Source organism: Chiloscyllium plagiosum, unplaced genomic scaffold (assembly GCF_037043375.1).
Source record: "Chiloscyllium plagiosum isolate Xiang-an unplaced genomic scaffold, Cpla_swu_hap1 HiC_scaffold_15, whole genome shotgun sequence".
Lineage (NCBI taxonomy): Eukaryota > Metazoa > Chordata > Chondrichthyes > Orectolobiformes > Hemiscylliidae > Chiloscyllium > Chiloscyllium plagiosum.
Window position 1 is genome coordinate 34,543,387 of NW_028270153.1, and position 27,279 is coordinate 34,570,665.

General features: G+C 39.8%; 1 long non-coding RNA gene across 1 annotated transcript; it reads right to left on the reverse strand.

Annotated features, from left to right (window-relative positions):
• Nucleotides 1-5,337: 5,337 nt before the first annotated feature.
• Nucleotides 5,338-21,210, reverse strand: LOC122560135 (uncharacterized). Its single transcript, XR_006314657.2, has 3 exons — nucleotides 21,090-21,210; nucleotides 14,457-14,708; nucleotides 5,338-8,592 (listed from the first exon to the last, which is right to left on the reverse strand). It is a non-coding gene; the product is annotated as an uncharacterized LOC122560135 (long non-coding RNA).
• Nucleotides 21,211-27,279: the final 6,069 nt, after the last annotated feature.

Below are 27,279 nucleotides of genomic sequence, written 5' to 3' on the forward strand. Positions count from 1 at the left end.
GTTTCCAGCATAGCACAAGGTGTAGCATACGTTTAAGGTTTGCATTCAGATTTGTAGCTTGGGTGCCAGTTGTCATAGTTGTGGGTATATTCGCCGAGCTGGAAGTTGATTTGCAGATGTTCTGTCCCCTGTCTAGGTGACATCTTCAGTGCTTTGGAGCCTCCTGTGAAGTGCTGCTATACTGTGTCTTCTGGAATTTATTTGGTTCCGTTCCTGCTGCTGCTTCCGGTTGCTGGTTCTGGTTGTTCAGTGTAGTGGCTGGTATATTGGGTCCTGGTCTATATGCTTGTTGATGGAGTCCGTGGATGAGTGGCGTGCCTCTAGAAATTCTCTGGTTGTCCTCTGTTTAGCTTGTCCAATGATTGTTGTGTGTCTGAATTGAATTTATGGATCTTGTCATCTGTGTGTGCAGCTACTAGGGACAGCTGGCCGTGCTGTTTAGTGGCTAGTTGGAGTTTGCTCATGTGGATTGCTAGTTGTCAGTCTGCTTTTCCTACATAATGTTTCATGCAGTCTTGCATAGAATCTTAAAAAACTACATTTGACTTGCCCATGATGAGTAAAGCATCTTTTGCCCTTGTGAGAGTTGTCTGAGTGTGGCTGTTCGTTTCTGGGCTGTCATGAAACCGAGTGGTTGGAGAGGTCTGGCTGTAAATTCTGAGATTTTTTTAATGTAAGGTAGCGTAGCTAGTGAGTTAGGTCGTGGCATGTCCTCATTGCGTTGTTTGTCTGTTAGGCATCTGTGGATGAAGCTGGGGGGATATCCGCTCTTGGTGAATACTCTGTAGAGGTGTTCTTCTTCCTTTCGTTGGTCGGGAGTGCTGCAGTCTGTTGTAGCTCTTTTGAACAGGGTCCGAATGCAGCTTCTCTTGTATGTGTTTGGGTGGTTGCTGTTGTAATTCAGAACCTGGTCAGTGTGTGTGGCTTTTCTGTACACTTTTGTGGTGCGTTCACCATTTTGTATTCTTTCTACCGTTACATCCAGGAATGAAGTTGATTGTTGGTTTCCTCCTCTCCCTTAAATCTGATCCCTATGAGTGTGGTGTTGACAATCCGGTGTGTATTCTCGATTTTGGTTCTCTTAATGATAACACAATTGTCATCTACATTTGGGTTGGATTTGTGGGAGAGCTTTGTTTGTTCCAATCTTTGCATCACTGCTTCTCCTATGAGCCCAGAGATGGGTGAGCCCATAGGTGTTCCATTGATCTGTTTGTATATTTGGATGTTGAATGGGAAGTGTGTCATTAAGCAGAGCTTTAGTAGTTTGAGTATGCCGTCCTTGTTGATAGGTTCCCCGTCGTGTTGTCTGTTCTGCCTGTCCAGTAGGTTGGCTGTCTCTCTGGCTAGAGTTTTGTCATTTGAAGTGAACAGTGCTGTTACATCAAATGAAACCAATGCTTCATCCTTGTCTATGTTTATTTTCATAATGTTGTCGAGGAATTCCTGTGATGATTGTATAGAGTGTTTGGATCCACTAATAAGATGTTTTAGTTTTTGTTGGAATTTCTTTTGCCAGTTTATGTGATGATGCCCCTGGGAGTGTCATGATGGGTCTAACTGGTATGTCTGATGTGTGTAGAAAGTGAGGTCTGCAGATGCTGGAGATCAAAGTTGAAACTTTATTGCTGGAACAGCACAGCAGGTCAGGCAGCATCCAGGGAACAGGAGATTTGACGTTTCGGGCACAGGCCCTTCTTCAGTGTGATGTCTGATGTGTGTACTTAATCTGTAAAATCTTGGGGTGTTGTTGATTTCTGGTTTCATTCTTTGTAGGTCAATCCTGGCTATTAGTCTGTTTTTTGTTGAAGGTTCCGTAGTGTGTTGTTTATTCTATTGGTTAGTTGTGGCATGGGGTCACAGTCCCTCTGTATAGGTAGGTGTCAGTATCTGCAAGTAGTTTCTTTGTCTGAATATGTTTCTCGATCTTGACCAGGATAACCATCATTCTGCCCTAATCTGCTGGTACAATGATTATGTTTTTGTCATTTTTGAGTGTTTTTCGGGCTTCTCTCTCTCTTTGGTTTTGAGGTTGTTCATTTGTCTTTTCTTTGCTGATTTGTCTATTTGCTATGTCTCTTCGGTTACTCCATTTAGTTCTGAACGTACGTTCTAGTGCAGCTAGGAAGTCTGTTGTTTTTACGTCCCTGGAGTTGTAGTTGAGGTCCTTGGCTAGTACGGCCTTTTTTTTGTGTCTGTAAGCTGTCTGTTAAAGAGATTTCTAACCCAGGTGCCTGTCGTGTTGTATTCTCTGCTGTTGGTTAGCTTAGTCGTTTTGTCTTGTAATGGCATTCTCTTTCTGTGTGTGGTTCTGTTCTGTCCTGTCCTATGGTGATAGCCTGTTTGATTGTCATGGTCCACTTCTGATTGGTTGTTTTTGAAATTAACGAAGTGCATAGGTGTCAGTGGATTAGATGTATGCTATAAGGTTTTTCTTCGAGGCTGACACTTCAAATGTCCATGGTTATAGGCTCTGTGATGCCAGTGCCCGAGGAGTATGCTCTAAGATGTTGGTGTCTGGTGTCTAACATGGAGGCAACACAGTACAAGCTGCCAGATGCATACTTTGGTTTCCTTGTTGTCTTCTCATAAATTCCAGTTTTTTAGAGAGTGGGGCAAAACTGAAAATTAACGAGGAGACTTATAGTAGTAAAAGGTGTTTGACAATCAATTGGCATCTCGCTGCTGTCAAGTGAGAATCTGGCTAAGATGCTTTGAAAAACAGAAAAGTTGGAGTGAGATGATCGCAACATTGAGATGGCCTCACTGCACTTGTCGCCCGATTCTGCCACAAATCTCCCACAGGCCACTTCATTCACACCCCATAAGATTCCACGTTGTCCCATGTTTAGTAAAATACTGTGAGAGATCTTATGAGAAAGCGCATCATAAGCCCTCCAAAAATCCTGAAACACTTTGCAAAAACAAAGTACAATCAACCCAATAAAATGAATCTGATGTAACAATTTCTGCTTTACTTAATGTGTTGAAATGTTAAAGTTTATTTTGGTAAATAACGTCAAATAATATCTATTTAGCTTTGTAACAGTTACACATTTATTCAATAGTATCCATTCATTAATTAACACAGTGTTAAAGGAGTTATTCTGCTCATCAAAGGTTATCCAGCTAGATTTCCTTCCCAGACACTCTAATGTCCAGTCCTCGACATTAAAATGGCTGAGGGGACCCATGATGCTGGTCCAGTAGCAGAAGGAGAGTTGGGACCTGTGTGCCACTATTCTAAGACGTGGGCCTACTTGCTGCTGATGAACAAGGGATCATGATTACTCGTAGCAATTATGAGGAGAATTAAAAAATAAGAATTAGCATTATCCATCAGTCTTCAGCATGTAACTCCCTTATTGTTCAGGAGAGTGGGCCCAAGGAAGCACTCTTTTTGTACAACTGATAGATGCAACATAGAGGTGTTTTTCATGAAATTGGACAATAAACAAAGACTGGTCATTGTTGGCAGAGAGTGGAAGGAGGTGCATACCCACTCTTGTTCTCGGGGGGCAAAAAGCCAGGTGAGGCTCAGAGCTCATTTACATATTGCTGATGAGTTGTGGGCCCCAAACTGTCAACTTTTACTCTGGGAGAGAAGGCAATCCATAAGTTCCATCATTGAAACAACAATCACACACCTCTATGTGTAGGATTTGAATAGATTGTTGGGTGGAATGAATCAGTAGCAGGTAACTGCAAACAAGGACATTAACATTAAGAGCAACAGCAGAGTTTATGTGAGTAGCAGAAGGAGAGCCCCTGAGGCTGTTGCAATCAGATGAAAGGAATGTGAAATCATTTTGTTAGTAATCTGTTTTGTTGCTGCTACAATAAGATACTACAAGGTTCTTCTGGTAATGAGAGCAAACTTTGTATGGAAATTTTAGCCTAGAATAGGTCATTGAACTCTCTAGTCTTATTTCACATCCTACAGGGCAAACATTTGGCGTTGACGCACTCTGTCAGAGCATATCTTACATGCAGTGTAGTAATGCATTGTTATCTCATTTGATAGAAATAGGACATTCCTTCTCCTCCAGGGCATTGTCAGAAAATCTGGGAACACTTCCAGTCATCATTTATTGACCTCAATTAAGCCCCACAATGGATATTCCACTTCCTTGTTAAGAGATGCAGGGTACCAAGGACTAATACAAAAGAAAAAAGAAAAATATCAGAAATCTGAACTAAAAACTGAAACTGCAATAAATATCAACAGATCAGGCAGTTATTTCAAAGAAAAACAGCGTTAATAACATAAATTTCCACAATGGTGTTGTGACTTAGTCGCAACGATGCTGAAACTCGGATTCCTGAAATTCTGGTCTCAATCCTGAGATCTAGCATCTTTCCAATTTTCTGCTGGGGGCAGAGAGTTGGGGACGGGTTATTGATTGTGCATCTCTGGTTCACAGAGGTGATTATACATGTAAAAATGAGCTTTTGCCTTCAGCCATATCCAATTTTCATTAGTGAGATGTGCAGAGTGCAAGTTGTGGGCTTTATTCTTTTCAGAAGAAGGTTTTAAATTTACAGAGAACTTTCAATTGGCAATGTACCACTTTGAATAGGTCAAGGGGAAGAAGTAAAGAATGCTTTGGGAGATGTTAAGTGCCTTTTTGGATTGTTAACTCCAGGTAGGAATTGTATAAAAAGTAGAAATAACTCAATGGAGTTGTCAATGTGTCAAGGCTTGCAAGCCCTCTTGGCCTTTAGATTTAAAATAAAAATCAATGCCTTCTATTTCACACATAAACCTGAAAATTATTGTTATAGAATTGAGCTACATAATTAATTTCACTTGTCATATCACAGTGGCACCTGTCAGTTCACTGATTGACACTTCCAAGTGGTTTTAATTTTTTTGACGCGGGGCTATGAATAAAAATGCTTATTTTTATAAGGATCAAATATAGTTAAGTTAAATATAATGAATGGCTTTCAGTCCAAGTGAATATCTTTTGAAAATGACATTTTTTTAAAAAAAAATGTCTTTTACAAAATGGTCTGCAATAGACCCTGTGAGTGGTACCTTCCTGTTTTTGGGCTAAGCGCAAAAACTGGAGAGTTTGGAAGGGGGAAACCTGTAGTCGATGAAGAGGGAACGTTTGCCAGATCTTCTGAAAATCAGATAGCTAGCTGGTAGCTGGAAGTGTTTCAACCAGAATGAGGACGCATGATCAGGAATCATAGAGTTGTATAGCACGGAAACAGAGCGTTCAGTCCAACTCGTCTATGCCGACCAGATATCCTAAATTAATCTAGTCCCATTTGCCAGCATTTGGCCCATATCCTTCGAAACCCTTCCTATTCATGTACCCATCCAGATGTTGTAATTTTATCCGCCTTCACCATTTCCTCCTCCATGCACACATCCCCATCTGCATGAAAAAAGTTGCCCCTTAGGTCCTTTTTATAAGTCAGAAGATGGCAATTCCAGAATGTGGCAGCACCATGGTGAGGGCAATGGCTCCTGCTGGTACAATACCACCTCATGGATTTGTCACTAGGCTAATAATCCAGGTAATGTACTGCAGATAAATATTCAAATCCCACTTCAGCAGATGATGGCATTTGAATTCAATTTTAAAAATCTGGAATTAAATGTCTGATAATGACCATCAAACCATTATTGATTGTTGTAAATAAAGTCCATCTAGTTCACTAATGTCCTATAAGGAAGATCCTACCATCCTTACCTGATATGACCTACATGTGACTCCAGATCCACAAAAATGAATTGGCCTAGCAAGCCACTCAGTTGTATCTATGGGCAAATAATGCTGCCTCAGACTGCAATGCCCACATCCTCAAGGAAGGAGGACTGCCCACCAAAGAGGAATTTGAAGGATGGGGTGTCTCTCCAGGTGGAAGGAGCACAGCAAAAGGGGACATTGGGATCAGAAATAAACAGTGCTTCAGGTCTCAGTGGCCAGGTGAAAGTGAGTACTGCAGACGCTGGTGATTAGAGTCAAGGGTGTGGTGCTGGAAAAGCAAAACAGATCAGGCAGCATCCGAGAAGCAGGAAGGTTAATGTTTCGGGCAAAAGCCCTTCAGTGGCCACCCCACTGCCTTAGGTCCAGTCACTCGTAAGAGGACAAGTTAGTATGAATAAGGAAGCCACCCTTTGTCTGCAGTGGTTTAACAGTCAGGTAGGCTGATTCTCTGATCTCCTCCCTGGAGTTGAAATATATGCAGGCCACGTGGGAGGGTTAGCGTAGGTAGCTATGAATTGACCAGTTTAGGGGCTGAATTGGTAGTGGGTTAGGAAGGTTGAGCTTGGACTTTCCGGCACTGAATGTAATTCAGGCAAAGACAGGAATGTGGTGCTCCACCACCATTCTGCTGAATGAAGTGCCCTTCCTGTATCTGAGGCCTGAGGATTCCACTGTTATGAGTCTATTTCATGTAATTTCAGTATGGGTCCTGAGGTCTGACCATGTTGATTAGTGAGTAAGATGGTATGTAAGGACAATGGGTGATGAGTGCAGGATATGGGATTGCATGAGTCGACAACACATCTATCCTGGGACAGGCTAAGCAAAGACATGCCCAGAGAATTCCTAGAGGCCTGGCAGTCCAACCACAATGCCATAAACAAACACATAGATCGAGATGCCATCTATCAACCCCTCAGAAAACGAACAGGAAATGACATCACCACAAACCCCAGGAACTCCATCCAGAAGAAAGATATAAATAGAAAGCAGGAGACAACAGTTTCGCTTTACTTGGAGGTCGCCACTGATGATGGTACCTAGCCAGGAAATGAAATGTCTGGATATCAAACCTACAGCTCAGTGAACAAACCTACACCCTAAACCTCAACCTGAGCTACAAACCTTCACAAACCTTGCAGGACTTATACACTTAATGGTAAAGTCCTAGAGAGCGGTGCTGAACAAAGAGACCTTGGAGTGCAGGTTTATAACTCCTTGAAAGTGGAGTCGCAGGTAGATAGGATAGTGAAGAAGGCATTTGGTATGCTTTCCTTTATTGGTCAGAGTATTGAGTACAGGAGTTGGGAGGTCACGTTGCAGCTGTACAGGACATTGGTTAGGCCACTGTTGGAATATTGCATGCAATTCTGGTCTCCTTCCTATCGGAAAGATGTTGTGAAACTTGAAAGGGTTCAGAAATGATTTACAAGGATGTTGCCAGGGTTGGAGGATTTGAGCCATAGGGAGAGGCTGAACAGGCTGGGGCTGTTTTCCCTGGAGGGTCGGAGGCTGAGGCCTTATAGACGTTTACAAAATTATGAGGGGCATGGATAGGATAAATAGACAAAGTCTTTTCCCTGGGGTGGGGGAGTTCAGAACTAGAGGGCATAGGTTTAGGGTGAGAGGGGAAAGATATAAAAGAGACCCAAGGGGCAACTTTTTCATGCAAAAGGTGGTACGTGTATGGAATGAGCTGCCAGAGGAAGTGGTGGAGGCTGGTACAATTGCAACATTTAAGAGGCATTTGGATGGGTATATGAATAGGAAGGATTTGGAGGGATATGGGCCAGGTGCTGGCAGGTGGGACTAGATTGGGTTGGGATATCTGGTCGGCATGGATGGGTTGGACCGAAGGGTCTGTTTCCATGCTGTACATCTCTATGACTCTATGTCTGTGTGGGTTTCTTTTGGGTGCTCCAGTTTCCTCCCACAGTCCAAAGATATGCAGGTTAAGTTGATTGGCCATGCTAAATTGCCCTGTAGTGTCCAGGGATGTGCAGGCAAGGTAGATTAGCTAAGGGAAATGCAGGGTTACAGGGATAGGGTAGAGGGTCGGTCTGGATGGGATGCTCTGCAGAAGGTCGGTGTGGTCTCAATGGGCCGAACAGCCTGCTTCCACACTGTAGGGATTCTATGAGCCTATGATAAGGCCAAGTATTGGAAGATGAGGGGTACCTTATAGAAGTTATAAAAATCATGAGGGGCATGGATAGGGTAAATAGTCAAGGTCTTTTTCCCAGGTCCTCAGATCAAAACTAGAGGGCAAAAGTTTAAGGTGAGAGGGGGAAGATTTAAAAGGGACCTATGGGGTGGGTGGGTGCATTTATGAAATGAACTGCCAAAGGAAATGGTGGAGGCTGGTACAATTACAGCATTTAAAATGCATTTGTATGGTACATAAATAGAAAGGGTTTAGAGGGTTATGGGCCAAATACTTGCAAATGGGCCTGGTTAATTTAGGACATCTGATCAATATGGACGAGTTGGACCAAAGAGTCTGTAGGGAGGTTGAATCCAAGTTTTGTTGGTCGGAACGTAGTCCGGAGTCCGTGCGGGATAAGTCGGTTCCGTAGGCAGGTGCTGAGGAAGGAGATGCGGCTTCCAAGTTTTGTTGGTCGGAACGTAGTCCGGAGTCCGTGCGGGATAAGTCGGTTCCGTAGGCAGGTGCTAAGGAAAGAGATGTGGCTTCCAAGTTTTGTTGGTCGGAACGTAGTCCCGAGTCCGTGCGGGATAAGGGCTGAAGAAGGGCTTATGCCCGAAACGTCGATTCTCCTGTTCCCTGGATGCTGCCCGACCTGCTGCGCCTTTCCAGCAACACATTTCCAGCAAAGAGTCTGTATCCATGCTGTACTCCTCTATGACTCTATATGGACAGAAAGGAAAAGGTTGGCAATGGGGGCTCTAAAGGCAATGAGATGAGTGGAGGTTTTGTGTGTAAGTTGTGAGAGTTGGGTAGAGTATGAAGGCACATGGATGGTAGATTGGGGTCATGAGGTAGCAAGGGTCGGCATGGAAGGGACATTGGGAAGGTGGTGGCATATGGATGGAGTATGAGTAATGAGTGGTAAAAAGCTTTTTCTTAAGTCTTTTTTTACAGATGGGATGAAATCCCAGATTACTGAACCATACCCTGCAGCCTCTGTGGCTGCCTCTACACTGTTTCTTGGGAGTGATGAGCTCAATTCCTGTTAGCACTTGTTTCCTGAAACTAGAATATCCAGAGCTAAAACTAGAACATCTGGCACATTCTCTTCTGTGTCAGGAATCAAAACTTCAGATTGACATTTCAGGCTCTGATGAAAGATTGTTAATCTGAACTGTGAATGGTGTGGTGGCATAGTGGGACTGTCACTGAACTAGTAATCCCATGAGCTGTCTAATGAGTTGGGTATGTGGGTTCAAATTCCACACTGCTGGTTGAATTTAACTTCATATAATAAGGCTAGAATATTTTTAAAAATCTAGTCTCAGTAATAGTTACCATGACAATTAACATTGATGTCCTAAACAGGCCTTCTGTAGTGCCATTAAGGGAAAGAAGTCTGCCATCCTGACCTGGCTTGCTTTACATGTGGCTCCAGATCCACAGCAAAGCGATTGACTTTTCATTGGCCTAGCAAGTCACCCAGCTCATGGACAATTTAGGATTGACAACACGGGCTGACCTTGCCAGAAACTGCCACATCCTATGAAAGAATGACAAAGAACAAAAATGATGCTGTCTAATCTGCTCAGCAATTCCATGATTCTGTTTTTGTAACAGGTAGTGATGTCTGGTCCGCCCAAAATAACCCTGCATAGCAATCTTGCATCAACCCAACAACCAAATTCATGGTATTATGTCCAATTAGCAACATAATTCATACTGGCAACTTTGTGCAGATGACAAGGGGTGAATGACATCATTGCTCTAACTGTTGTAGACCCATTTTAAGAACAAATTGAAAATTCCTCCCTACGGATTTAACATTTCCTTGTCAGCATTGCTCTTGAGCCATTGCAACAATCTTTGTTTAGACAGTAACTAGTTTGAATTGTGTACACACTGTTCATTCCCAGGCTTGTACTATGGAAGTTACCTTATACTTACTGTCTATACTTTTGTGAGTGAAAATGTCACAACACCTCAAGTTCTGTCAGCGGCAATACAAAGTGACGATGTGCCTTTACATATCAACTCAAAATGTAAAACAAAATCATGTAAAGATAATGCAGAGAATAATAATTAGTTAAAATGTATACAAAATTAAACTGGCTTTCATTCAACATGCACAAAACCATCCTGCTTATCCATATTCCATATAATGTGCTACGACTGTCTTTTTCTTTTTGTATCTCTTTACAAAAACATAGTCAGCATCTAGGATGAACTGATTACATGGAGATGGGGATATCAGTTGTTAAGAAAAGCATAATCTAAGATCAGAGATACAGTTTTGTGGTGGAAATCTAGTCAGGAAGGTGTAAAACCACAGGAAATAACCTGTTTTTTCTGAAGCACAAATACGCAACTTACTACAGAAACATTCTGGGAAACACAACAATAATGGGATGTATACATACAATTCTTTTTTACAACTCCAGAAATCATCTTAAAGATGATGAGAAACCTGCCTACTACTGAAATGTACCTTGCTGAGAGTCACAAGGATTCAATTAATGTGGATAAATCTATTTCGGTTTTTCTAACAGCTTACTGAGATAAATCTAACTATTACATGTGGTAAAGAACAACAAACAAATTTGTGATAATTGAGCATATCCCATCCTGGCATGCATATCAACATCATTACTCCCTTCCCCCTCCCTCATGAAAGCATGCAATCATCCGGAAGAGACTGAGGAACAGAAGACCCAGTAATGACAATTTAAGAAAAATAAACTTGAGGAAATTCCTCTCTGACCCCAAAGAATGATTTGCCAGGCTTTAGAAGATATTTTCTCTCAAATGCTAGTTTATATTTTCAGTCTCATTGCAAATAGTTGAATCTATAGATCTGACCAATCAAATATTACAAAATAAGACCCGATAAGTAAATACAGTGGTGAATTTTGAACATAAGGGTATAAAAATAGGTGTAGGAATAGACTGTTTGTATCCACCACTACTCCACCATTTGACAAGATTATGGCTGATCTGGTTGTGGTCTTAACTTCACTCTCCCACCTGCTCACCACAGCTTTTGACTCACTTGTTAATCAAAACATCTGGCTAACTCAGCCTGGAATATATCCAATAACCTAGGGGTAGAGAATTCCAACGAGTAATGAGCCTCTGAGAGAATACGTTTCTCCTCATCAGTTTCTTCCATTGTTAGGACCTCCAATTACTTTCCATGTTTAAATCCCTGCTGTGCACCATGTCAATTGTTGCCAGCTTGGAACTGCCATTCACTTCCGGTTGCTGCACCTGGCAGGGTGAGGGAGAAAGGGAAGTTGACACATTGCCTCACCACAGGAATCTGGAGGTCCTGGTGGATGGACTGGTGGAGAGGAAGGCTAACCTCTTCCCTCAGTACTGCAGGAGGAGACTCAAAGAACCATATCCTGTTGGCCTGGTTTAAGATTGCCACTTAGTTCAGTGCAGTGTTAATTGTCTGAAGGAACACCTAGAATATAGGAAGAAGATAAATGACACTTCACAAGAGTAAATGCTAGTAGGAGAAAGTGAGGTCTGCAGATGCTGGAGATCAAAGTTGAAACTTTATTGCTGGAATAGCACAGCAGGTCAGGCAGCATCCAGGGAACAGGAGATTCGATGCTTCGGGCACAGGCCCTTCTTCAGGAATGCTAGTACCCTCTCTTTGCATCTTGCACTCACTCTATTGCTGCTCCTGCACCTGCCTGCCACCAGGGCTCATGGGCTACCTTTCTCACACTTATAAGCAGGATATTCCCTCAAACATGCTCACACCTGAACCCCCAAACTGCTATCTCTTAATACCATCTATGCTGCCTACACAGTCAATGATTTGGAGGAGCCAGTATTGGATTGGGGCGGACAAAGTTAAAAATTACACAACGCCAGGTTATAGTCCAACAGGTCTATTTGAAGATACTAGCTTTCAAAGTGCTGCTTCTTCATCAGGTGGTTGTGAAGCAGGACCATAAGACAAAGAATTTGTAGCAAAAGATTACAGTGATACAATGAACAAACCTAGATCGTTATGTCTTTCATCTTTTAGAATGGACTTTCTGGTTTCGGTTCTTTAATATGGAAATCCCAGAACTTCTTTTAAGTCACATTCTCAATATAATTTAGGGTTTTATAACAAAAGGTGACATCTCACCTTTTGTACTAAAACCTTGTTTGGTACCCATGAGGATAGCCTCAACTGGAACCTTGGGTTCATGTCACACTGCAGGTGACCCCATTGCACCATACAGTCTCTCTCTCACACACATACACACACTTACAATCTCACACATTCACGCAGATCCTCTCTCATACACAAGCTCTCTCTCATACGCACACACATACACCTCCCACACTCATGCCTACACACGCACTTCTCACAGGCTTATGCCCCATCACACTCACACACCCACTCGGTCTCTCTCTCTCCCGCATGGACACACACACATATGTTTATGGGGGGAATTTGTATTTGCAGAATTATATTTGCAGATACATTCCATTTTGCTCATAAAATGCAGAACCTGCAAGCACTGAATGTGGGCAGTGAATCCTATAATATTTGTAAATTCCACTTTGGAAATAGAACCAGTCTAACTCAAGATTGGTATGACTCACACCATTGTCTGAGCTGAGATGTCACCTTTTGTTATAAACCTTAAATTATATTGAGAATGTGACTTAAAAAAAGTTCTGGGATTTATATATTAAAGAACTGAAACCAGTAAATGCATTCTAAAAGATGAAAGACTTAACAATTTAGATTTGTTCAATGTATGATTGTATCACTGTAATCTTTTGCTATAGATTTTGTGTCTTATGATCCTGCTTCACAATCACCTGATGAAGGAGCTGCGCTTCGAAAGCTAGTGCTTCCAAATAAGCCTGTTGGACTATAACCTGGTGTTGTGTGATTTTTAACTTTTCTCAGTCAATAGAACACTTCGACATTTTCTCCCTCACCTGCACCAGCACTAACAGCAGTGCCAACCATTTTCATCTCACTCAATTCCTCCTTTTCCATCACACCTGTTGAAAACAGTCCATGAGAGGGCACAGAGGGCCAAGACAGGTGATGAGATAGTCAACATTTGTTCCTCATCCTCTATGAGGAGAGGATCCTTGCCCAATGGGAGAGGATAGAAGTGACTCATATGGTGAGACCTCCATATCTCAACAACCAAAAAAAGATTAATTGTCAAATACTGTGCTGCTTTCCAATTACTGCCACTGTGAGTATATTCATAACATGCCCAAACATCTACCCCTAAGTCACAATTCATTCCCTCTCTTGTTTCTGCAGGCACCAACAATATCTGCACACTCTCCACCCTGAAGAGACCAGTCCCTCCAACTAACACTCCTCGTTCACTCTGAGGAAGAAGACAGGGACCTTTCAGTGGAAGCATGCTGGCAATGCTGTCTCTTGCACTCTCTGACACTGGTACTGACTCCTTGGTCGGTACTATAGAATCAGGTGAAGATATCACTCACATGTCTCTGCAGCTGGTCAAGGAAAAAATGTTCCAGGTCACTGGTACTCAGAGGACTGCTCAGCTCCAGGCAGGAGATGACTCATGGTGTCGGCCATTATTAATTTCAAGCATGAGGCTGGAAGAGCACAGCAAGCCAGGTAGCATGAGGAGGTGGAGAAGTCCAAATTTTCAGGTATGACTTTTCTTCAGGAATGGGGGTGGGGAAAGGGGGAATTGCAGATAAAGAGGTGGGGGGGGGGGGGGGGGGGGGCGAGGGTTATGGGTGGGAAGAGGGACGGAGTGATGAGGTGATGATAGGTGAATACAGGTTGGATTGAAGGCCTCAAACAGCCCTCCAGGTGAGACAGAGGCTTACCCGCCTCTCCTCCAACCTAGTTTACTGTATCTGGTGCTCCCAATATGGTCTTCTCTGCATCAGGGAGACCAACGATAAACTAAGGGCATGCATCACAACCAGGCCCATAAGGGCAAGTCTGATTCCTCAGTCAGCACCAATTTAAATTCCCTTTCCTACTCCCTCTCTGACATCTCCATCCTCCCCCATTGCCACAATGAATCAGACCGCAAATTGAAAGGAACATCACCTCACCTTCCGCCTGGGCAGCCTACAGTCTGGAAGACTCAACATTGAGTTCTCCAATTTTAAAAAAACCTTCCCACCCATTCCCCAACTCCCTTTCCAGCCCCACCTCCTCCCTGTTATCCCACCAACTGACCCTTCCTTCCAGGTTCCAACCGCATTCATTCCTCCCATTGAATTACCAGGTCGCACCTACCAGCTATATTCACCTAACACCACCTCACCACTCTGCCATCTCCCCACGCATGACCCTTCCCCTGTCCCCTTTATCTGCAACACCCCCTATCACTAACCCCAGTCCTGAAGAAGAGTTATCCTCAAAACATTGGACTTCTCCACCTCCTGATGCTGCCTGGCTTGCTATGTTCTTCCAGCCTCCTGCCTATCTCTTTTGGATTCCAGCATCTGCAGACTTTTTTTTGCTAACATTATTAATTTCAGTCATCTTATGACCCTTTTTTGCCTGCAGTGAAAGGAAGTATTACATTGCACATATGCTGGAAATCATGACATACCATTTTGATTGCCAGCTGTAAACAAAGTATAGCACCACTGTCTCTCTCTCTCTCTCTCTCTCTCTCTCATTCGCATGCCCTTCCATGGAAGATGAGCAATTATGGCTCTCCTGCATCAAAAGGCCCCAATGACTGCAAGCTTTACACAGGTTACTCCACATCTGCTGGGCTTCCAGACAGATATATTCTTTGTCCATTCTTATGGATGCTTTCTGTGCTTCGATCCATTAGACATGGTTTCAATGAGCCTATCTGGGAAATATGAGAAACAAAGCAGGTCCTCAGTAATGTTGTCATTTATCAGTCACAACACACATGAATAACATTTAAACAACAATTCTCAATACATTGAGACATGGAGCCCTTTGACAGGGATGCCAATGAGGTGCCTCTACATGTATCATTAACTTGCTTCAGATGTATACTGCTCTATTCATTTTGCCCATGCTCAGTAAGAGATTGTATGTGTGGTGGCAAGAAGAATCTCCCTCACCTCCAAACCTCACATTATCCAAGAAAGATAAGATTGCAATTAGGATAATGATGTGGATATTTATAAGTGAAGGTGTGAAGTGATTGGCTTGCATACGCTATGGAAATAAGCCCATTGAACAGTAAGTGTGAATTCTGGAACAAAATTGAATTGTTGATGCTTATTTGATGTTACTTGGGAATTTTGGCCATTACTAGAATAAAGTTGCAACAGTGAATTATATCGTCAGGACTTCTTGTGGTAAGAATATAGTTGGTCAATGCATAAGGTTCATTCACTGAATTATGTGATATCAAATATCTTTGACCTGTACTGAGTGAGAGTTTGCTTCACACTCTTCCCCATGAAATGCCTCACAATGCTCACAATTAGAGCCATTCCCTTAGAAGAAAAATTACTCCACCCACTCCAGGTGTGGTGGCAGTCATTTTTAATTCTGATTGCACCCTTGCAATTTGGAGGAGGATGGAAGGCACCACTGGCAGCACTTCAATGAGTGAGTTGCAGCCTTAGCCTCTCCATTTAAATACCTCTCAAATCTTCATTGTCCTTTCTATCCTTGTTCTCACTGTCAACTTGGTTGGCCTTGATCTTCACCACGTTTCATCCTAATTCTTTTACTTAATTGCTCATCTCCCTAATATACCCACTAATTATCAGGCATAATTTTGTCAGATAGATTATCCACTGTTTCTCCCTCAAAGCCAAGCTGGTATTGATCATATGACTACTGTCCCACAGTCCTGCATATCATTCTTGCTCTACTTCCACCTCTACTTTCACATTTATTTTCTCCGCTGCACTCCAGCATGCTGCCTCTACTCACCACAACTGACATCACCAGTGTCCCCACCACAGCTGGAGTCCCTGTTAATCCCTCTTACTTTTCAATGAATTGACCCCCTGTGCAGACTGACCCATGCACTGACGTGGAAAGCCAGCCCAACTGATGAGTCACTAGATCCGTGGATATATCTGTGCAGCTCCCTGACCTATTACCATTCATCCCTGGACTGGTTGTACCAGACCTCCAAAACCAACCGTGGCTCATTCCCTGGATTGTAATGGAATCTGATTGATCCAAATGCCTGACTGACCATGTTCAAGCTAAATATTTTTAAACTGAGATAAGACGGTGCCTCTTATTTACTGTTCATATTCCCTGCCTAACAACAGTGCCTCTTGACTTGACTTTCATAGACTTTGAGACATGGTTTTTTGGTCAAAGGATGTTCAGTGTGCTAGGTAAGATTCTGGCATGTACTGCAGTTATGATGTTGATATAGCATGGTGGGGTACAGCAATATGTCCACCTCATTGATCGATCACAGCTGACTAAAATGATAAGTTGCCTTCTGTTGAGTTTGCAGTAAATGGCAAGGTCTGCAGAGGTACCATGAGGCTATTAGTTCTTAATGAGGAAGCAAAGTACAAAAAGGCAAAGCATGGCAGATGCTGTGAACATCCAAGTAGGTGCAAAGTGAGTGAGTGTTAAGAAAGCAAGCGAAGAGTGCTGTAACACAATCTGCTCTGATGCATGAAATGGTTGCCTGAACTTGGGTGCAAAGCCACCTTGGCAGCAGCATTGCAATGTAAGGTGTCAGTCTGCTTCAAAGTACAGGATTGAAATGATAAATGATATTTGAAGTGAGCCACAGATGTACCATGATGATATGGTGAGGCTGGTGCATGCCTAATGCCAACCTCTGCGGACAAAGGATGCAGGCATCATTGGCCATGGAGTGATGTTTGGGACTGCTGGCCACATTGGAGGCTGGTGGAGCAAGCAGCAGGCTAGAGCTGCCATGTACCTGCTCTGACTTTCATATCGAGAATTGTTGCTGTCTAATTTCTCCACACTGCCTGGGAAAATAGCAAACTGCAGATAAATGAAGCAAGATTAAGTAATAATGAGATGTTAATATATGCAAACAGACCTCTCACTGCTGACAAGTGGGATTCTCATTTCACTATTCAAAGCTTGGGTGAAAAATCCGAATTATTAGATGTCAAAAATCTCATTTTTCCCAGCTTGCCATCTTTTCCCAATTGATCCGACATTGACAACATTGTTCAGGGGCTGTTTAAATTCTGCCCTGTGTATTTCAACTGTATCCCCTAGTTCTAGATTTCTTTACAAGGGGAAACATCACTTGAGCATCAACAAGCCCCCTTAAAATATTGTTTATTTCAATGAGGAACTCCAATGTGTACAAGCCCAATCTAGTCAAACCTTCTTCATAAGGCATTCCAGAGATAAGCATATGAGCTCCTTTCAATGTACTTCATTTACCTGATATTAATTTGCACTGGGAATATTTTAATCCCAAATCCTGATATATTTTCAAATTTTGAATCTTAAATATTTTAGTGTATTGAAATTGATACTAGGGTTTATTTTATAAATGCTCACCAGCAAGGATAAAAAGATTAGATTTAGAATATCATAGAACCAGTGCAGTGCTATTGGATGACTACAGTTGCAAAATACAGATTGGAATATTTGAATTAATGTTTGTAGTGGTTGTACTTATCTAATAATAAAGGTAGATCAAAGAAGTTTCTGCAAGCATATCAGATACATCATAAACACTTTGCCCCACTCATTGATCTTAAGTTCCCATTTATATAGATTCAAGCTATTTTGTTACTGGTGGTCCGATGGGCTGTCATGGTGCAGTCAAGCACTGATTGTTGCATTCAGCATGATGGCTGTGTAATTACAACTGCAGCTCTCCAAACCACACTGTAAAGTAGGCCCACCACAGCTTGCCATTGTGTCTAATTATCCTCTATGATACTTGAGATGAATTGTGATGGCCTATTTTTCCTTTTTTTTTTCACCCTTGCCTTTCTATTTAAAATTAAATTTTCCATTTGCAAGTGAATTTAAGTGAGCTGGAGGTGATGACTCAACAGGATGGCCTACCTTCAGACATATATTAGTTGGAACTAAAGTTATCCATTACTCTAGTTCTCTTCAATTTAGCAGTTTTTATTTGAAAGAGATCACATTGCATATAACGTGACAAGGTTATCCTTTTTAAAAGTAAAAATGCATCTAAAAATAAATTGTGTTGGGAATTTATAAAAATTGACCTGTAATTTATACATTTTTTCAAAAATAATTTGTGACCTTATCTTTAAATTTTAAACTCCTGCAATGAGAATAAGTATAATACTTTATTCTTTTTGTAAAAATATTACAAATATTAAGTATAATGTGATAGAAATAAGATAGAAGTAGATGATATTAAACATAGATATATTATCAAAATTAGGTCATTATTCTGAATTAGAATTTCCTGTCTTGCATTTGTCAATCATTTACCATTTTACCTACAGATGAGACTAGATTTTAACAAAGGTTCTAGATATTACTTGCATGAGAACTTTCATTAGAGTGAGCCATAAAGCCTCTCAGCTGGAAGAAATTTGTGTCTTAAAAAAAACCTTCAGATCAGCAAGCCCCAACTGAAATCTACAAATAAGCTAACTACAGCACTTCTGGGCCAGTTGTGTTGCAATGCAGTGTGGTTAAGTCATTGCTGAAAAGTGCCGCAGTAGCCTTGATGTAGTGCAGTATGTCTAGGACGTGTCCAGTGTTGACATTTTATTTCCCAGTTTATAAGCCTATGTTGTTTTATTTTTGGACAGTAATGCAATGTGAATATAGGTACTGTGGCATTAAACATGAAGAGGCCCCATTAACCGAGAGTTAATAATGTATTTGGAGCTTGGCTTTCTGCTATATTCACCTAAGCATTATTTCACAGAAATTTTAAAATGAAAATGTAAAGTAGGTTTCTCTAAATAACTTATATAATTACACATATACATGCACTGTGCAGCAATAAGTGCATCAACATTTCACTTTAAACGTGATAGTGTCTATAATAAAAGCTAAACTAATACCATGAAAGAAGATTCAGCTGTACCTTGTGTTATGTGCTAAAATGTGTTAGCATATCAATACTGCAGTACAAATAAGCAAATAAATAATGTTTCTGATCTTATTATTGACTATGATATTAATACTCTACTGCTGAAAGCAATTACCAAAGTAGGAAGTATATATGCTTATCTACCTTGCTTACAAGACAAGCATTATGAAAAATCATTTTATGAAATTATTGCTTGAAACCATTAATTTTTTTTTAAAGTCAGAAGTCACATTCAAACTATTTGAAATGACAGCCAAAGATGGCTGAAGATTTTGCACCACTATATCTTCTACACGTCAAAGTCATTGAAATGGAAACTACCTGTCTGCAAAGGAAAAATTGCCTTGAAGGAGTCTGAATGAAGACCATCTCCTATACCATTAGCAAAGGATCCAGACAAACTGGGTTATCAACTGTGTGGAGACAAACCATTAGACATAGCTACTTGGATAATGAGATTTTGGCTATGAATGGAATTTGTCCAGACAGTATCTAACCATATAAACCACGCATCTGGAATTCATTATGCCACAACCATATTATGTAACTAGCCATAACTGAGAGATTTTTTATTTTATTCATTCATGGGGCATGGGCGTAGCTGGCTGGCCACTATTTATTGTCCATCCCATGGTCATATGACAATTAGTTAACCCTTTGAGTGTTTAGAAACCTGTTTTCACTACAGACCAGAACAAGGACCTGAGACTCTGAAGAAGTAAGAACGCTGTTCGGGCTTCAATCACATTCTATACAAACTTCAAGTTTTGAGTATGTTTTTTTATTGATCCACGTGTCATAAACAATTTTTTTTTAAACAACTTCAAACCAACAGCTGCTGCCTTTAAAAAACAAAATAAATCATCTATCTTCAAATGGACCAAGTCTAATGAGTTACCAAGCTTCAGGAGTCATATGCACTTTATCTTTACTGGACTTTAAATTACTTAATCTGTCCTCCCACTCTGTAATCTATTTTCATGTGTGTGTATACATCCAAGCACGTGAATTAGATACAGGAGTAAGGCCACTCAGCCTCTGGAGGCTGCTGCACCATTCAAGGACTACGTAATCTGGTTGTAACCTCAAATCCAAATTCGTTTCTATTCCTGATAATCTTTAAACCCCTTCGGTGACCTTTGATTGTGTGCGTAAAAGTTGGAATATTTTTATTATCTTCTTAGGCTGGATTTAGCACAATAACCATGACTTTCTTATTAAGATATCAAGGAAACCCGTCCGTCTTTTACAATAGTAGCATGCAAACAATTAAACACTGAATGAATTGGCAAGCAAATAATTTAAAAAAACTTGTGGCGAAATAAGCAATGGGGAAAGAATGAACCTATCCTCATATGTATGTATTTGTATGAACATCCATTAGATAACATAAAATTCAAACTGAGTTTACTTGTCCACAACAAAATTCTAGTAATATAGAATGTACATTAGTAAGTATTGAATTTTTACCTAAAACTATACCTTGTCTTTCCAACACCAATCTTCCAAAACTTTATTATTTTCTTCGGCCGAAAGATCACTTTTTTTTTAAGTTTGCTGACTCCCTTATTTTACATACTATGCAGTCTCATCCACGCGTACCAGTATTGTCATGATTTGTGACATGATTGCAAGAAAAAAAATCAACCGAACCAAAGTTTTCCTGACGTGTTTCGACATATGGAAGAAGCTACTGTAAAATATGGCATCTTTGAAAAAGAGTGAGACATTCTGTAAAATTTCAAAAAGCAAACTATGTCGATTTTTCTCAAAGTTAATCCACAATGATTTGTTTATTCTTTGGCAATAATTCATTTTGGTTATAGGAACATACACAAAACATTATTCTTTAAATTCAAACATGAATTGCATATATGAGGATTTGAAAATGTCCTGTGTGGTGTGTGTGTGTGTGTGTGTTTTATGAGGTGGAAGTGGATTGTAATGTTGATTTTGTACTGCTTCACTTTAACTGATTAATTGAATATGGAAAAACTCGGTATGGCGAGTGCAGCTAGCTGGATACTATTTGATTTAGTTACACGAACATAATGTCTAAACAACATATTTTTACTTTGAATATTATCAAACTAATGATTAAGAACATCTGTTTGATACATTGAATTTTTAAGAGATTGTTGCATTATTGTCGGTTTACACTCCACAAACAGAGGCGAATCCATGAAGGTTTCTTACCCTCTTTCAGAATGGTATCATCCACTTTTTTTTCTCTTTTACGTGCAGATGCAATTCATTTAAAGAAGGCTTGAGGAAGATTACAAGTTAATTCTTAGGGCCCACATGGATACAGTGCTTACAATGTAGCTAACAGTCTCCGATCGTCAGCTACAGTATTGGGGTCAGTGAGCGAGGGCTTTTTCTTGTAATTGCCTGCTGGGAACGGTGACTCTTTTGATCCAAAAGAATCCTCACCCAGTCCAAACATAATGAGCCCCCCAAAGCCCCGGGCCTGATTTACCCTGCTGTCCCAGATTCTTCATCTACATTCATACATAGACCTCATCGCCAACATATTACATTTCAAACCTTTGGATAACTGCGGTATGAACATTTACATTAATACTAAATGTGTTTACAATCTGTCCAGGAAGTCCAAGGGATAACCGAGCACTTAAGTTTACTTAAACCGCGTTGACCACTCAGTGTAGTAAAATAAATGTTAGAGATTAGCGCTTCCATATAGCTCATAAATAAGCAAAGTGCCTTTTTTCTGACAGGTATACTTTTTTTATATTCAACTTCCGCAAGTCAATGTAATCAAACATTTGAGTCCTGGCTGCGGATTTACACCTCTTGGTGTAAACGCAATTTTTTTTTCACTTCCTGCATAAAATTGTTTCATTTTATTTATTATTTTCATTTCGATCTCTAATAATTACTATTTGCATGCATTGGAATTTCTTTCATTTTTGCATCAAAGAATGATCATCTTTAGTTGATGCAATATATTGGCAGGTTAGGGTTAATAAAAGCCTTTAACGGGATAACTAAAAGCTGCTTGGCTGTGAACATGAGCAGGTGACATTCATTGCCTAGTGCGTAGAGAATAGCAGCTGACATCAGCAAAATTTAAAATAGCAAAATACCACTGAATTTTGATGCTATTGCAGCTTCTCTTTTCCTTTTGCATCCTCAATCTAGATACATTGCCATTTGGCCTCTGGAAAATAATTGTTGGGCAAAACAAATGGATTTTTTTGTTGGGTAGTGGTTAGGTGGGGCTTAGCTCCTTGAGGTTTCAATACACTTACTGTTCCAGCTATACCCTTTAAAAAAATAGCACTTTGTTAATCGGCATGTTTACATGAGATAAATAGCAGTATCTATGCCTATGTTCTTTCATCTAGCTCAGAGTTTTAACATAACCCAATTCATGTTTATCAAACATTGCATGCACTGAAAATGGTGCATGAACCAAACGGGTTTCCCATCCTTACAAATATGTTAAATATATGGGAAATGTATATAAACGGGATACAGGGTACTTTCAGGATTAACTTTATTTTCCTTTCAAAAGACAGAAACTAAATATTCAACTCTAAGAAAACTGCAAATTTAAAACGTGCTTTCATAATGAGATGCCTAGTTTTATCTTGTTGGTACTAGAATTTCACTATTAGCTCTTTTTTATAATCAGACTATAGGTCATTATTTTGTGATTGGGTAAGTGAATCTAACAGTGGCAATGATTTCTGTGTTATATGTAATGAAGTTGAAATTTTTTTTTGTAAAAGAACAGAAAAAATGTGGAATGAAAATAGCATATTTTTATCCATACCGTGTTTCTACAAAATACATTTCTACAGGAACAGCGGTAGTGTCATTTTCCTCACAGTACAATGGGTAAGATATATTACAGTTATCTGAGAGGATCCCAGTAGGCACCAACCTGTCTGCTTATTTTCACAACTTCAATGTATTTCCTATTTTTCTGACTCTTCATGACTGTACAGCATGTTCAGAAAAATTCTGTAATTTCCTATTACATTTTCACTGACACATTCTACACTACTCACAGCATTAAACTGTTACCTTAGAAACATCACAAGTTATATATCTGCAATAGTGTCCCAATGCTTTTGCATATTAAAGTTATTTCAATATTTTGTGCATGAAGTGAATGCAAAAAAGATTGTGTATCTTTATGAAAAAAACAATTATCAATTAAGTGACAACAATATCAAATGCAAATTTCCAGCAAACAAGACCTGCAGTCAAAATGAAAGTAGTCGAGGGCTAGTGAGGGATTAATTATTAATGCAAGAAGACATCTTACAAGCATTTAAATGGTTGTGAATTGCTGGTGTAGTCACATTTGCAAACATTTCTGCCGGCTGTTGAATGGAGCTGTAATGGCCGACATGCCAGCACACTGCAGTATTAAGTAGGTTTGAGCTGACAATAAAGGTCAAAACAATCAATGTGAGCATTTAAATCAATGTAAGTGATGTACAATACTCATTTTCCTATGATTATTCTGCCAGAAAAAAGAACAATTTTTCATAATCCATTTTCCAAGTTATAGATGGAACTGTGCGATTTATAATTTTCTAAGCTATATTAAAATAATGAGATCACAGTAAAACATCACACTCTTTCTTGTGATGCTGTGATAAAATAAATCTTATAAATTGAGATTTTAAATATTGTACAGTAAAAACTGCTGTATTGAGCTAGTTTAATGTAGCAGAAGATAAAATATAAAGCTCTAATAATTTGATGTTTAGGAACAAGTAAACAAGAAAACATGAATTAGAAACCATATGCAATGTATTTTCTCCATTTTAATTTTCATTGTGATTTACGATACCACATGTAGAAGGGAAAAAAAACATTTGGGAGTGGACATTTCAATATTTGTAAGATGGATTAGCTTCATTTTGATATCAAATGATTGATACAGGCACAGTTGTTGAAATTTGTGTCTTGTAGATGTCTGAGCACTAATTAGCTTGATCTTAATGTAATTTAGTAAATAAAAAATAATTTTTCTAAATATATATATATATATGAAACAGAAATGATATGCTTATTGATTGATTACAACAGTGCACATTAATAATGAACCTATGATTTAGCACTAACCCTAGGAGGAAAGAAAAATAAATCTCATTGATAACTAATTTTACAGATCTCTGTAATGATATGAATCAGTAATGGTATTGTTGAATGGTACTGCCAAGTGCCTATTGCTAATGATGAACTGTATAACTGTTGGTAATTGACCTATACTTTCAGATCATTTTGAAAGGAAAAAAGTGCATTCTCATCAAAAACATGTTAAATCCACTCAGAAATTATTTAGTGATTGGAATATTTATGTTTGCTTGACTTTTACAACTACAAAACAATGTGTGTTTGTGTTGTACATTTTTAAATAAATTCTTTGTAATTTTTCCAACTTCTAAACTAAGTGTAACACACTTGAAAAATATTTGACAGCATTATTTTAAGTAATTATTGCTCACTTACTGACAAGATTAAAAGCAAACTAGCATTTATACTGCACCTCACTGTTTCCCAAGAATACCCACAGCCACTTCACATTCAGAGAATTGCTTTTTTTTAATTTTTTTTATTTTTTTTATTTTCTTTTATTTTTGGTAATTTTTTGTTTTAACCCCCACACTACCACCTAACTGCGGTAGTGCTTTTTTTTCCCCCAGCACAGAATTGCTTTATTAAGTGCTATTAACTGGAAGCTGATTTGTGAATCACAGGATCCAACAAACATCAACTAAGCGATCTGTTTATTGTTTTTTGGAGGTACTGCCCAGAAAACAATCCCTGTTGTTTCTTCAATAGGAACATGATAATTTTATTTTTCCTTCTACCTGAATGTACAAATTCAACTGTATTTTAACTGTTCATCAAAATGATAATCCCTCAAAAGATGCTGCAGTCCTTGTTATCAGTATTTAGTATCTGTGAGATTTGAATTAGACATGTTGTAATCTCTTTTAATTAGAAGAAAAGATTAGAAATGTTTGCATCTACACAATATATTTAAATAAATTGGTGTATATTTGATCATTGATTTTAATTAAATCTTTTGTGTTGTACCGGGTTGATTTGGTTCCAAGGTTTCCAATAAAGCACAAGAGAGCATTCCATTTCCTGGCTTTTGTTTTGTTTTATTTTCCACTGCAAATACTTATTAAATGTTTTCAGGATATTGCTTGTATTATTAATCAAACAGAAGGTGATTGTGTTCAAATAAAATTAGCAGTGAATACTTGTGCTTATTTACTTTCATCTATTACAGAGTGTGATGGAACAGATTTGGTGATAGTTTTTATTCTCTGCTAGAGAATATAGTAGAAAACATCTTAGTAACAAGGAAATCCAATAGTGAAATATTTTTTTAAGAAGGGCAACTTTTGTAGCCACATTTATGAGAATAATCTGCCTGATTGCATTTGGGATAAGCATTCAGCATTGAATATCATTAATTTTGTAATTCTACTTAGATTATTTTAGTTTGTTAATACAGATTTAAGTTACAGGAAAATCATTTTTTTTGCACATAACTAGCTAAATTCATATATGTAAATTAATTCCTAATTTGGTGAGTTTGGGGAAATTCTATTTTCAAACAAGTCAAATTTGCATATCAAAATCTAACCTGTGTGATATAAATATTTCATAATTTAAACTGACATTTTCATATGATAAAATGTTCATTCATTTATGTGTGCTCTTTTCAATGGCAAGTCCTTGTCCCACTGTCTCACCCAGTCTATAATCTTTCTCGATTTTCAACAATTTTTTATATCATCCTATCCCATTCCAAGGACTTTTTCTAATCAGTGGTGGTTTGCTATGGCCTTTCACTCCCAGGGCAGGGCCCAGATCTACTACAACTGGAAGTGCATAGTTAGTACTATTCAGAGGGACACGCTGGGCACATAGCCAGCTGGCTCAAAGTAGACTGCTAATCTTTTAAATTACAAGGTTACATTTTCTTCTTTGGATGCAATTTGGTAATCCATTTGTAAATTTTGCCCCAAATTGCTTCAGTTTTGAGAAGTTCTTCCTCACAAATTTAATTGCATGTCATTAAACACAAAATTTACGATGAACTAGGAAAATCTGTCAATACTTCAAATAGGGTGCCCAGTCTCCAGAATTGACTTGGGGTCTTCAGGAATTGAACACCAATCTCCAGGACACAGTCATGTGCAAGCCTGGAGAAAAAAAAATCAGAGGAATATTAAAAAGATTGATTTTCTTTTTGTCATTATCATTGAAGATTTCTTTTGACCTGATATAAAAAATTATTGAAAATTGAGAAAGATTATAGACTGGGTGAGAGTTAGGGATCATTCAATTAGGTATAAGTTTTTCTGTTTTCCAACTGGAATAGGGAGGCAGCGTATCACAAAATGGATGTATTGGCTGGAGCCGAAGGGCTAATCACGATGAACTTCCAGAAAGGCTGATGGGTGACATTATAGAGGTTTACAAAATCAAGAGGGGCATAGCTAGGGTGAATAGTTAAGGTCTTTTTCCCAGGGTAGGGGAGTCCAGAACTAGAGGCATAGGTTTAAGGCAAGAGGGGAAAAATTTAAAAGGGACCTAAGAAGCAATATTTTCATGCAGAAGATTGTGTGGGTATGGAATAAGCTGTCAGAGGAAGTGGTGGAGGCAGGTACAATTACAACATTTAAAAAGCATCTCGATGGGTACATGAATGGGAAGGGCTGGAAATGTGTTGCTGGAAAAGCGCAGCAGGTCAGGCAGCATCCAGGGAACAGGAGAAACGACGTTTCGGGCATAAGCCCTTCAGGAATGAGGAAAGTTTGTCCAGCAGGCTAAGATAAAAGGTAGGGAGGAGGGACTTGGGGGAGGGGCGTCGGAAATGTGATAGGTGGAAAGAGGTCAAGGTGAGGGTGATAGGTCAGACTGGGGTGGGGGCGGAGAGGTCGGGAAGAAGATCTCAGGTTAGGAAGGCGGTGCTGAATTTGATGGATTTGACTGAGATAGGGTGGGGGGAGGGGAAATGAGGAAACTGGTGAAATCCGAGTTCATCCCTTGTGGTTGGAAGGTTCCTAGCCGGAAGATGAGGCGTTCTTCCTCCAACCGTCGTTTTGTTGTGGTCTGACGATGGAGGAGTCCAAAGACCTGCATATCCTTGGTGGGAGGGGGAATTGAAATGTTGAGCTACAGGGTGGTTGGGTTGGTTGGTCTGGGTGTCCCAGAGGTGTTCTCTGAAACGCTCCGCAAGTAGCCGGCCTGTCTCCCCAATATAGAGGAGGCCACATCGGGTGCAGAGGATGCAATAGATGATATGTGTGGAGGTGCAGGTGAATCTGTGGCGGATATGGAAGTTTCCTTTGGGGCCTTGGAGGGAGGTGAGGGGGGA